The 12,685-nt window shown below is 28.3% G+C and overlaps 1 long non-coding RNA gene across 1 annotated transcript; it reads right to left on the reverse strand.

Moving 5' to 3' along the window:
* Positions 1 to 3,328: 3,328 nt before the first annotated feature.
* On the reverse strand, positions 3,329 to 4,310 carry LOC149512942 (uncharacterized). Its single transcript, XR_016331565.1, has 2 exons — positions 3,837 to 4,310; positions 3,329 to 3,635 (listed from the first exon to the last, which is right to left on the reverse strand). It is a non-coding gene; the product is annotated as an uncharacterized LOC149512942 (long non-coding RNA).
* Between the last annotated feature and the right edge of the window lie 8,375 nt (positions 4,311 to 12,685).

Raw genomic sequence — 12,685 nt, forward strand, 5'->3', positions numbered from 1 at the left:
ATTAGTGAGGAATGGTGAGGCTTGAAAAAAGAATGGAAAAAAAGAAAGAAAACCCAAAAAAGAGTCAAGTTAGCTTGCAAAAGAAATAAAAATGAAAAGGAACAAGCAACAGCAATAAAGTTGTGAAATAACAAAGAAAGGAAGAAAAGAAAGAAAAGCAAGCAAAAACTAAGTTTAAGGGTGATTTTTTAGAAAAGCTTTAACTTCTTTCCCTTGAGAGCTCAACAATGATGATCCTAGACAAAGTAATGCATTGTTAGGGTATTTAAGCTTAAAATGACTTTTATCATATCTTGGCCCTAGCCTTACATTACAAGCTTATAAAGTCTTAAATGATCTTTAGTCATTTGTTTATCTATATTAATGGGGAGAAATGTGATAAGTAAATATATGAAACTTGAGTACACTTTATTGATCTTTGTTCTTGAATTTTCATGTTTTGCATAACATTACTAGATTACATGTAAGGATTTGTGAGAGATATTGCTTGCTTTTAGGAATTATAGTTAGGAAGAAACTTGACTTAGGTTGATTCTTGTATATTAGTACGTGTTTATGATTTTACTTTAGTTGATTAATCCATGAGGCATTCATTATAAATGAAGCATTGAAAGTAATTGATGATTCTATCTCAATCTTATTTTGGTTTAGAAAAGCAAAAGCTTAAGTTTGGGGGTTTAATTACACTAAAATTTTAGTGTTTTCTTACTCATTTTTAATGCAATTTCTCTTGCATGTTAGCTTAGTCCTTGAAAATTTTGGCAAAAATACTAAAAAAATGCATTATTGTTCTATATGTAGGTGAAAATATGAAAAATAAGGAATTTTGGAGATTTTGGTCTCATTTTGGATTTTTTATGCTAAAAGGTAGAAAAAACCAAAACTAGTGTGCTTGTGCTACATTGTCATCTATGTGAGTCTTTCTTCACCCTTTCTTCTATAATTTCTTTAGCTCAATTGAACTCTGTGGAACCTTATTTCAAGTCTCACTTTTCATAATTCTCATTTGGAATTGTCTTTTTTAGCTCAATAATGCATTATTAGCTTTTTGGTATCTTTTTTCATACTTTAAAGGTAATAGGTGCATTAGGTAGTTGGAAGTTAACTTTGAATTGATAATTTTCTAAAAATCTTCTAAAGAATATAATACATAATTTATTTATTTAATGGCTTGAATTTTGGCAGCAAAATGAAGAGGGAATTTGCTAAAAGAGGTGCTAAAATATTGAAAGCAAATGCAAGTGAGCCATTGATGTAAGAACCTTGAGATCAAATGCATTTTGGTGCCACTTTTAGAGATTCAAAAAAGATCAATTAGAGTTGCTGAGTTGGCTATTTGTAGGCCTCCCATTGGTCATAATGTTGACTTCTTAGAGTTTAAAGAATCATGAAAAAAAGGCTTGAAAAAAAGGAGAGCTAAAGTAACTAAACAAGCAAGCATATGCATGAAGGAAAAAAGAAAGAAAGATTTAGAAGATTGGTGGTTACTTAAATACTTTTGTTACAATTTTAGGGGCTGAAGCATCTTTCATTTGCCTATAAATAGAAGAGAGTGGTCAGTCATTAGGGAGCTTTTAAATAGCTTGTTACATTTTTAGTTTTAAGTTTATGCACTTTATTTTCTCTGCATTTTTATTTTATTGCTTTCAAAATAAGGTCGTTTGGCAGCGAATTTACTTTACTTTCCATGAAAATTTAACTTTCGTCCATAATTTTCAATGTACTTTCAAATTTTTTCAATGAAATTTTAAGAATCTTATGCTTTTGCCTTTAATTTCTATTGATTTCACATGATCATCAATGTTATTTGGTAGTTTTGGTTTTTGACCTCCCTATAATGTTTTGATTAGATCTTGATGAAATCTGACTTGTTTTGAGTCAAAAAGTTTTTCTTAGATTCATAAGGCATAGATCTTTAAATGTGAAAAAAAAATCTCGTTCAAATTCCATCTATAAAATTCCAAAAAAATCTTTGAAATTTTGGCTAAATTCAGTTGCTAGAGTTGGATCTTGAATGAGTGGCAACATATCAAGGGACCTCTCTCCATCTTGGCATTTAGTTTGAAATTTTTGCACTATACACTATTTAATCTATGTGTTAACTTGTTAATCTCATTTGATCAAGGGGCCTACTGTTTGGGTGAGTTTCTTAGTAACTATTTTGTTTTTCTAGATTCTGCACTAGTTTTGAATTCTTGTTCATTTGGCTTAATTTTTAATTGTTTCATACAATTTTTTTATTGATCTAGATAGTAAACTCATAGATCTATGTTGCATTAGTTCAGTTTGATCTCATTCCCTCTGGAGAGTTACATATCTAAATTTTCTTTCAAAGTTAGGTAGTTTCCAAAATTTAAAATGCACTTTCGATTTTCAGGTTTTTCTCTAGATCTTGCAATTTCCTTTCATTAATTGTATTGTAATGTTGTTTCTATTCTAGTTCATTCATTATTTTTGCAATTCAAATTTGATTTCATTCAATTTGTTGCAAATTAGATCTAGTTTTATTTTACTAGATTTTCGATTTCAAGCTTTGCATTTAAATTTCGATTTTGGTAGTTCTTTTAGGATTTTCAATCTTGTTGCTTTATTTTCATTTTCATTATGTTTGGATCTTCAATTTACATTCTATTAGTATAGCTTTCAGTTTGTTTAGCTCAAGTTTAAAGATTTTTCTAATAGTTTCTTGAGTTGGTAGTTGAAGTTAGTTAAGGTGATTTATGTTCTATTGTTAGTAGTTAAGTTGGTTAAATTCCTTTAGCTACTTTTTTTTTATATCATTACTCTTGTTATTTTCAATTCTTAGATTAGATTTTCATTTTAATTAATATTTAGTTTATTACATTTTATTTTAGCTACTATTTTTGTAATTTCTTTTATTTTACTTGACTTACTTTTATGTTTATCTTTTAATTGAACCAATTTTAGATAAAATTTAAGGATAATATGTATTTAAATTATGAATCTTTTTAACTAATTTTTATGATATCGATATTTAAATTTTTTAATCTCTATTATCATTTGCACGGCCTATACACTTACAGAATTGTCGAATTATGAATATTGATTTTACTTATGTTAAGATTATAACATAAGATTATGCACTGCAATTGGTTAAGATTATAACCAATGATGACATAGGTTAGATGATATGCCACGTGATCATATAATTTATTCCACATCGATTTATAACATTTTATTTAATTTTTTTCAAAAATAATTAAAATCACTTTATTTAAAAAATCATCATCAATATCTCAAACTTTAAGTATCAGGAAAAAGAGGAGTCATTGGAAACTAAAAATCACCCAAAATATTGATCCAAAAATTCCACCAAAAGATATAGTAATTGCTAAAAGTATTGCATACAAATTCAACAAATACCTACATAATAGTAAGAACAAAAAGAGAAGTTGTAATACTTCTGTGATCGGAATATGTAATCGCTGAGGATTCACTATCGAACTTAAGACCAGTTCCCCAACCAGCAACTCCGATAGCACAAGCTAATATTTGACAGAACAAATGAAGATAAAACCAAATTGGATTTGTAGATTTAAAGGTTCATATGAACATCGCAATCATTGCTCCAGGCGAAAACAAAATTAACTCACAGCATTTAGTATCCCATGAATCTGTCATCAAAAAAATTTGTCACATTTAACAAATTCAACAAAAACCCCAATTAGTAAACAAAGAATTTGATTTTTGTTGAATTTTTTTTTTCTAATTTTAATAATCAACTCTCCCGGTCAACAATTCTGTCTAACAAACATTTTAGTTTTTAAAAAAATCTAATCTAAAAAATATAATAATGTATTAAAATGAAAGCTCACATTTTTCTTCGAAACCGTGATGTCACCTCCAAAACTACTGATACTCTGTTAACTGCTCAAATCTGAGGTTCCTTTCGACTGCAAATTAACAACACCAAAGTCATGTTTTACCAAGCCGCCACCTTCCCAATGTTGAGATCTACTTGCTACACTTGATTAATCGTCCTTTGCGCCGCTAAATGCATCGGAACCTCAATTTTAGCAAAAATTGCCAAACTCTCGTCGGTTCTACTCTCCACCGTTTTATCCCAAACCTCGAATGACAACTCCTTGGGCACAATTGAACCATAAGAGCTGAAGTCGTAGGTAAGCACGATAGTGATGCTGATGGTGGAGTTTTCGAGATTTTTGATTTGGGGATTTAAGGTAGTCAATTCATTTTTTAGGTTTTTTTTTCTTCAGTTTTAATTATTAACAAATAAAAATTTAGTTATTAATGATATTTGAAGAAATGAAATAAAATGTTATAATTTGATATGTATTAAATTATACAGTTATGGGGCATGTCATTTAATTTACGTCATAATCGGTTACAATTTTTAACCGATTAAAATGCTATATAAAAATTAAGTCATTAAATTAAAAATCATATTTATATTTTTAACAGCGAAATTTTAAGAAATTTAGTGATGAAATTATAATTTCTAAATTAAAATAGTTTAAAAATTATATTTATATAAATTATATTACAGAAATTAAATGCATAATTTAACACCTGCTTGCCATAACTTCCAACTGTATCATTTTGTACCAAAAAACAGACTTGTATTTATAAAGGGGCCTCTTAAACCCCACAAAAGTAATGACACCTCATATTTTTCAAGACGCATGCAATAATTATCTTATAGTCATCGTCACAAAATCAACTCTCATTAAATCAATTAAGTGATTAACTCACCTTTTAGCTATGGTTAAGAATGAAAAAAAAAACACACGATAACATGAAAATGTTGTAAGAAAACATCTAAAAGAATGTGTTAAAATTGATTTCTCAAGTTGTAATGTTCTTTAAAACAATGAATTTCAAAAATATTTATTAAAAAAAAGAATGGAGAGAAAGAAAATCCCATTGCAAATATGAAATGTAATTACCAAATCTATGTAAGAATTGATTTGCATAATTGAATTTGCATTAGCTGTTTACCTATCTATCTATTTACAAATAATGAAAAGTTTTAAACTCAATGAGCAAGACTTTTGTGGTTGAATGAACGACTTTGGGACCAAATCTTATTGCTAAAAAGGAAACTAGGAAAGAGAGTAAATTGTGAAAGGACCCAATTCCTCTCAAATCAGCCCATTCCAGAAACTGAGGCAGACATCCAAAAGGCCCCATAAAATCTCAACCGAGTATAAGCTGTATTGCTATCCCCAAGCTTACAGGGTCTGATCAGCCCACTATGCACTAATAATGAAACAAAAAAATTTAGGTCGTAGAAAGGTCTCGACTCTTGAGCACTTGGCTTCAAGCATTTTGATCACAGGTCTTATGTTTTCTACTTTACCATGTGGCTTTATAAACCAACTGATTGACGCTACACATCCTTGGACTGTCTTCAAGAAAAAAAAAAGCCCAAAGCAAGTGAGAATTATTGATCTTAAAAGTTCTCAAACTCTCGCTCTCACTTAAGGAACAAGCATATTAAAACTTGGGGCATAATTCAAGGCACATCACTCGAGTTTCCAAGTTGCCATGACTAAAAACCCTTGATCCCAAACCAAAGCATTTCATGCTATCTCGCCAGCTTTCAATATTCAATTTCTTTTTTTTTAAAAAAAATTTTAAGTTTACAAGAGATCAAATCATGGTAATTAAAATTAAAATTTTAACATTTATCGATAAATCATTTGAAAAAAAAAATTTTTTTGTACAATGAAAGTCTCAATATCCACCTTTACTTGCGAGCGCTTAACCTAGCTATTATTAAAAAGTAAAATAGGCAATTCTAAGCTATTATTAGAAAGTAAAATAGGCAATTGTAAGAAATTAATGGACTGTTAAATATGGTTATATGAAATATGCAAATGATAAAAATAGCGACAAATTAAGATAGTGTTTGGTTCAAGATAATATACTTGTTTTTTATTTTTATTTTTATAAAAAATAGAAAATTTGAGTGGAAACATGTTTTGTTGAAAAAGTACAAAATGTTTTTTACAAAAAGAAAATGAAAATGGATCAAAATTAGAGAAAAAAAGGATATTTTTATTGTTTTTAATTAAAATAATTTGGGAGAAGTGGATAATGTAAAAACATGAGGCTTCAAAAAATTTTTACTCTATCATACAAGGACCCAGGTTTGATTCTAAAAAAGGCATATATTTTTTTTAATTTAATTTTGGTGTTTATCATAAATTGATCAAAATTATAGCTTTTATTCTCGTGTTTCTACCGCAGGCGCTCCACTAACAACCAAAATGATTTAACCCCCTTTGGAATTTACTCCAGTCAGCCACCATCATCAATCAAGCTAGTTTATTAGCATACTGGACCTCTGCCTTCGCTCCCGTTTCAATCCTTCTTTCCATCCATCTAAAGCCGTCACTCATTCTCTCCTCTCTCACCATTCACATAGCAAAAAAATCGAAAGGGTTTTGAAGTTTGCGGTTTTAGTTGATTGAGTTGAAGATATTTCATGCTTGTCTTGATTTAGTGAAAATTAATGGGGTTAATTGTATGTTTACTTATATAGTGATTTAGAATTTTATTTAATATAAAAGTTGCTAATATAAAAATATTGGCTGCATTTTTTAAGGTAATTGGTTTTATCATTTCTTCAATGGATGCAATTTATGCTAGTTACTGTATAAAAGAAGTTCTGTTTATCCTCATTTGTGAGTTCCAGTCCTGTGATGAAGAAATGAGGAAAATTGTGCGTAAGGTGGTGAAGCAATGTGTGAGCAATTGTTTTGAACTTTCTATTTTTGAAATGGAATATTTACGGAGTCTTCATAAATAGGATCAAACCTTATTCTATGGTATTTGTAAGAGATTTCCCTTTTTTATTCTTAAGCAAGTTCCCAAGAGGGCTTAGTTGATTCATGATTTATATTTCATCTTTCGTCTCCTTAGTGGAGCATCTTAATGAGAGTGAACCTTACTAACCTATGTTAATGGAAACAATTGAGAAGGTGGTTGTAAATATGGGTGCATCTGACATTGATGCGAGGTTGGAGGAACTTCTTATTGATGGTATTCTTTATGCTTTCCAATAGCAGACTAGTGATGATGCCAAGTGACGCTCAACAGTTTGCAACAGCAGCTATATCGAGGGATATGCTTAATTATTCTCTAAGAAAATAATGTCATTTATCGAAAACATGTTGTACTGTTTATAATTTCATTAGACTAGCAGTTAAAAAAAGATGAATTATAAATAAAGAGTGATAGAGAAAACATACAGGAACATGATGACATGAAAAGAACTTTTGCCAATTCCACTAATGAATAAATTGCATTTGATATGTTATAATAAGTTGAAATTGCTTACGTTAAAGAAGAAATTATTGCGTTTTTATGATCTTATGGAATAGTTATCGACAAAATTAATATTTCAAAAACCATAGCAATTAGAAGGTGATGTTAATTGTTCCATACTAAAAAATATTTTATTAATTTTTTTTATTAATATTATGAACTTTTTTATTTGGGTTTTGATGTTTATTTTAATTACAATTTACTTTTATTATTTAGTTACATATTACCTTTTTAAAAGATGCAATTTACTTTAATTAATATTTTTCATATTTTTTTGTTTTGAAAATAAAGATAACAAACACAATTTTACAATTTTTATTTTTTAAATCAAATTTTCGTATTTGTATCCCAAACGTTTTTCAACTTTCAAAAAATAAAAAAATTAAATCGTTTTAAAAGAATAAAACTAATTTTTTTTTTCTATAACCAATCGCAGCCTAAAGTTTTGATACGCATATTTTTCTGTGACTAAAATGGCTGAACAATAGCCACACATTCCACATCCACTACAATACCTATTAAGAATTACCACTTTTGAGACACATGTAACAAGTTTCAATTTCAATATGGAGACATGAAACTGTGCAATGAATTTGAAATATCATGGTTTGCGACATATGTTGCAGCCACTACAAAGCTCTAGAATTATTGCCTGCAGGGACCCAGGTTTTGGAATGTAAACATATTATATTATTATAAATAAAGATTAACCTTCGCCTAATCAAAATGGCATGTTACTATAAATTTAAGAATGTCATGACAAAACAACTTTTGCCTGAAACTAACCCTCGAGGAAGTGGAAGACTGAGGAAAAGTTAGGGATTTCATATCTTTCCAAAATGAAAATGGTGCAATGTTAGGCAGAAAAGATGCCCCTTGAAAGCTTATAATTAACGACCTGAAAAGAAACATTACTATCAATTTCTTGCAGTCTCCAGTGACTAATGGGTGGAGCCCTTCGTTGAAAAGATATTGTTGAATAGCTTTCACTACATGTCAAAATATAGGAGACAATTGCGATCATGGGCGTTTGCTTTAGTTTGTTCTCTCTCACCTGGCCCCAACCACTATTCAGCATTGTTTCTTCCCCAAATTTTATCCAATCTTTAAGACTCTGAGTTAATTGGTATGGACCAAACAATCTTTGAAAGTTTGATTTCCATAAAAATCTTGTTGAATTTTTGTGCAATTGCAAATCAAGTGGCCCTTTTGATAGCGACACATAATTGTCAATTTTCGGGAGAAGACATTTGGATAAAGAGAATTATAAAACCAAAAGTTCTCCAAAAATCAAAAAGGAAGATGCATGCTTAATGATAATTATAATTATGCAAAAGATAAATGTCTAGGAGGTTATGAGTATTGTTTTTAAGTAAAAAAAAAAAAAAAACTCTTAATTTGTCAGCAAAATGTTCATTATTGAACATAAAATTCTTTTCCTTTCTTAGGGTTTGGTTTCTTTTTTTCGGCAGCAAAATTTTATATACCAAAAGGATATGATGACACTTGGATATGTCAATCGAAGAAGGGCAATCTAAAGAAATTTTGGTCTATTGTCAACAAGTAGTACTCATTTTAGCCACATATACTGAACTTGCAATTGTATTATTGCATGATGAAAAAAAAAAAAAAAAAAAACTCTGTGGGTGGCTAGGGCCAATGCTAATCAACTTGTGATATATTTTTTTTCTAAAAATATAATTTAAGAAAAGCCACTTGAATCAAACTTTTCTTATCTTCCAATAACTATATATGTAGCATGTTTTTTTTTTTTTTTTTTATTTTGAAAAAGAACACGTAAGGTGTTAATATTCATAATTTAGTTGGCGAGGTTAGTATAAGAATAAAAAAAAGTATATTTCTTCTTATCAATAAATCCGTATATAGTATGAAAGGAATTAAAAAGAAAACATCTATAAGATATATATAAAAAAAAAACCATGTATGAGTGTCTTAACATTTAAGTCCAAGAAATTACTCATTAGACACAAAAAATATAGAGTCACCACTAATATTGTTTTATTTAGGTATGATTATCCACTTATATGAATATATTATTTTTAAGATTATCCTAAATGTAAATTAAGGATCCTTAAAAAGAATAAGTTCTAGTTTACTTTAAGAGAACTAAGTTCAGAAGTCAATTACGTATAGAGAATATTTTATATAGTATTCCATTATGCTTAAAATTAATACCAAATTAATTATATGTTATCTTACCTAAGCTTTATCAAAGATGAAATATATTATGCAAATAAATCAATTTCAATTCCTTTTAGTTTTTTACACAACATTGTCATATGAAAATTCTATCAAAATATCATGCAATCATGCAACTATAATAAATATCATGCTAAATATCATGCAATAAATCATATAAAAAATATCATAATAAATAAATAGAAACAATAATAAATATGCAAGAATATCATGCTAATATTTAATAAATAATGCAAATAACAAATCACGTAAATAATAAATAATCATGCAAATATATTAATAAACAAACATATATATATTAATAATCATGCAAATATAAATAATCATGCAAATCATAAAAAATAAAACTTATGCAAAAATATATATTTTCCATGCAAAAACATGCAATTAAATAAAATTCATGCTAAAATAAATAACATGCAAAAACTAAATTCATCATTTAAATCAACTACAAAATCTTATGAATTTTTCCTTTTTCTTTTTTCATCCTCTTTTAATTCAATCAATAAAAAAAAGGAAAACAAAAAACAATGAAATTGAAAAACAAGAAAATAGAAATAAATTAAAATCAAATGAAAAGATAAAAATAAAGAGCAAAAACATGTGATTCGAGTCAGGTTGGCACACAGGTCAAGGGCTTCTTCAAAACGACACCGTTTTGATCACGTATAAAAGCTAAAAAATCCTTGGTTCTTTTCAAACTATCTTGGCACTTTATCTCTCTAGATCCTTTTTCTCCACCCTCTCTCTAAAAACTAATCAAGAAATTTAACGAAATCCATAAGCTGATCAAGATTTGTAGAACCCGACACCAAAAAATTCAAATGGTGTTGGAAAGTTAAACATTTTCCCAAAAAGTTCACAAACCCAAAAAAAGTCACCGTCCCTTGTTTCAGCCACAGTAAATTTCATTGAAAAATTTAACTTTTCATCGAAAATTCAAGTCAACCTAAAAAATTTTCAAAAATTTAAACAAAACCTAGAAATTTAATCTAAATTCTAGAAAAAATCCCAGCAAGTCCAGAATTCCTTGAACAATCCTAGAAAAAAAAATCCTAGAATAAAACTAAACTAAAAAATCAACCTAAAAATTAAAATTTCCTAAATTCCACCGTTATCCCAAAAAATAAAGACAACTCTTTAAGAACACTGAAAACTCAAACTAAGAACCCAAAAATTAGAACCTTGAAATTGAAACCTACCAACATCAAATTCTCAGAACAAAGTCAAAAATCAATTAAAACTAAATTCCCAGAACTAGAAACAAACCCAAAAAATTCCGATGTGTCTATATGCTAATTCTTATGCTTTTGATTGCTCCTCATTCCTTACGGTTTAATTCTAGGGTCCTTTTTATAGTGATTAACCCCACTTTAACTTGAAAAAATCCAAGATTTCATAGGATCTTAAGCAAGATTTCTAAGATTTAAATCTCTTATGATATTTCCTTTCATTGAACAACTTGGCACTCAAGTACCTCCATAACTAATTAATCATTAAATTCTATATCAAATCTGAGAATTGGATCCAAGACCGAATTTGCCACTTCCTTTTTGCCAAAATCCCCACATTTTTTTTCTGATTTTTTTTTTTACTTTGACTTTGACCTTAAATAAAAACAACAAAATTAAACTAAAAATAAATTGAAAATCAAACTACAAATTCAATCTAGGACTTTTAAATTTTGGACCTAAAATTCAATTTCTCAATCAAGGTCCATTGAAAATCCAAAGCCCCTTTTAAAATCAAAAAATATTTCAGACAAAATAAGGTTTCTGTATTTGTCCCTCTTTGTGTATTTTCTATGAAACAAAAATTGTACATAGACAAAAGACATCTATTTTGTTCATGCTAAGAAAATTGCACAGGTTCCTTCTCAACGACGCATTGAAACTTTTCAAAAAAATAAAATACTCCCTAACCAGGACTTTGAATTTTTGAAAAATAAAGTGCTCCTCCACTAGAGCTTCAAACTTTTGAAAAATAAACTACTCTGCCATGTAGGCTTCAAACTTTTGAGAAATAAAGTGCTCCCTTACTGAGGCTTCGAACTTTTGAAAAATAAAATGCTCTTTCATTGATGCTCTAAACTTTTAAATAAAGTGCTCATTAACAATTTAGGCTTAAAACTTTAAATAAAATAGATATTTGAAAATTTCAAGATCATGCACTGAGGTCTTATAGATTATTTTTAATTTTAAAAAAGCTCTTCTTTAATAGAGGCATTGAAACTTAAAAACTCTTACCTTCAAGTTATTTTTTTCATTTAAACTAGATTATAATTGATGTATCTTCTCAAAACCTTCTCAACATATACTTTCTTCTTTTTTCTTTCTACTGTTCAAGCATATTAAATGAATACATGCAATCAATGAAAAAAAATTTCAAAATTCTCAAATTTAAAATTAAGATTCAAACTTTTGTTTTCCTTTTTTTTTTTCAAATATGCATGATGCATGGAATGAATATGATGAATGCCAAGTTCTCAACATGATACATGCAACATGTAATGGATGCAATGAATGCGATGAATGCAATGCATAAAATGCAAAAATCTTATCATGATGCATGAATGCAGTGACTATGATGAATGTAGTGAATACAATGCAAAGGTCAATATCTTGTATCTTTAATTGTGGTAAATGGTTCTTGAGACTCTTATTTATATTTTCTTGTCTTTTCAGCTTCCCATTATATTCTTTCTTCAGCTTTTTTAAAAACTGGCTAGTAAATGTATCAGCCAATTTTCTTTCACTAACTTTATCATTTGATCTCAACCTTTGAAATGTTTCTTTTCTCTCATTAATAATCCGTAAGGATCAATATCCTTTTAAACTTATTCATCATTTTCATTTCATTTTTCGTCTGTTCCAGTCATTTTAACTTTTTTGAAATAATGCAAAGATATTTCATATCAGTCATTTGTTCATTCATCATTATTCCAATTTGATGACAAATGTAATCTATCACATTTTCTTAAAGAATAAATGATGAAAAATGAGACAAATCGAAGAAAGGATATTCAATATAATAACAAATCTAAGAAAGAATAAATAAGCTAAGAAATCATTTCAAAGTAAATCATCAAGAGAAATGCTGGAAAAGGTTCACCACATCTAAAATAATGAATATTCAAATAATTTTAAATTGA

This window comes from Durio zibethinus, chromosome 21 (assembly GCF_047325235.1).
Source record: "Durio zibethinus cultivar Kanyao isolate XHJ-2024 chromosome 21, ASM4732523v1, whole genome shotgun sequence".
Lineage (NCBI taxonomy): Eukaryota > Viridiplantae > Streptophyta > Magnoliopsida > Malvales > Malvaceae > Durio > Durio zibethinus.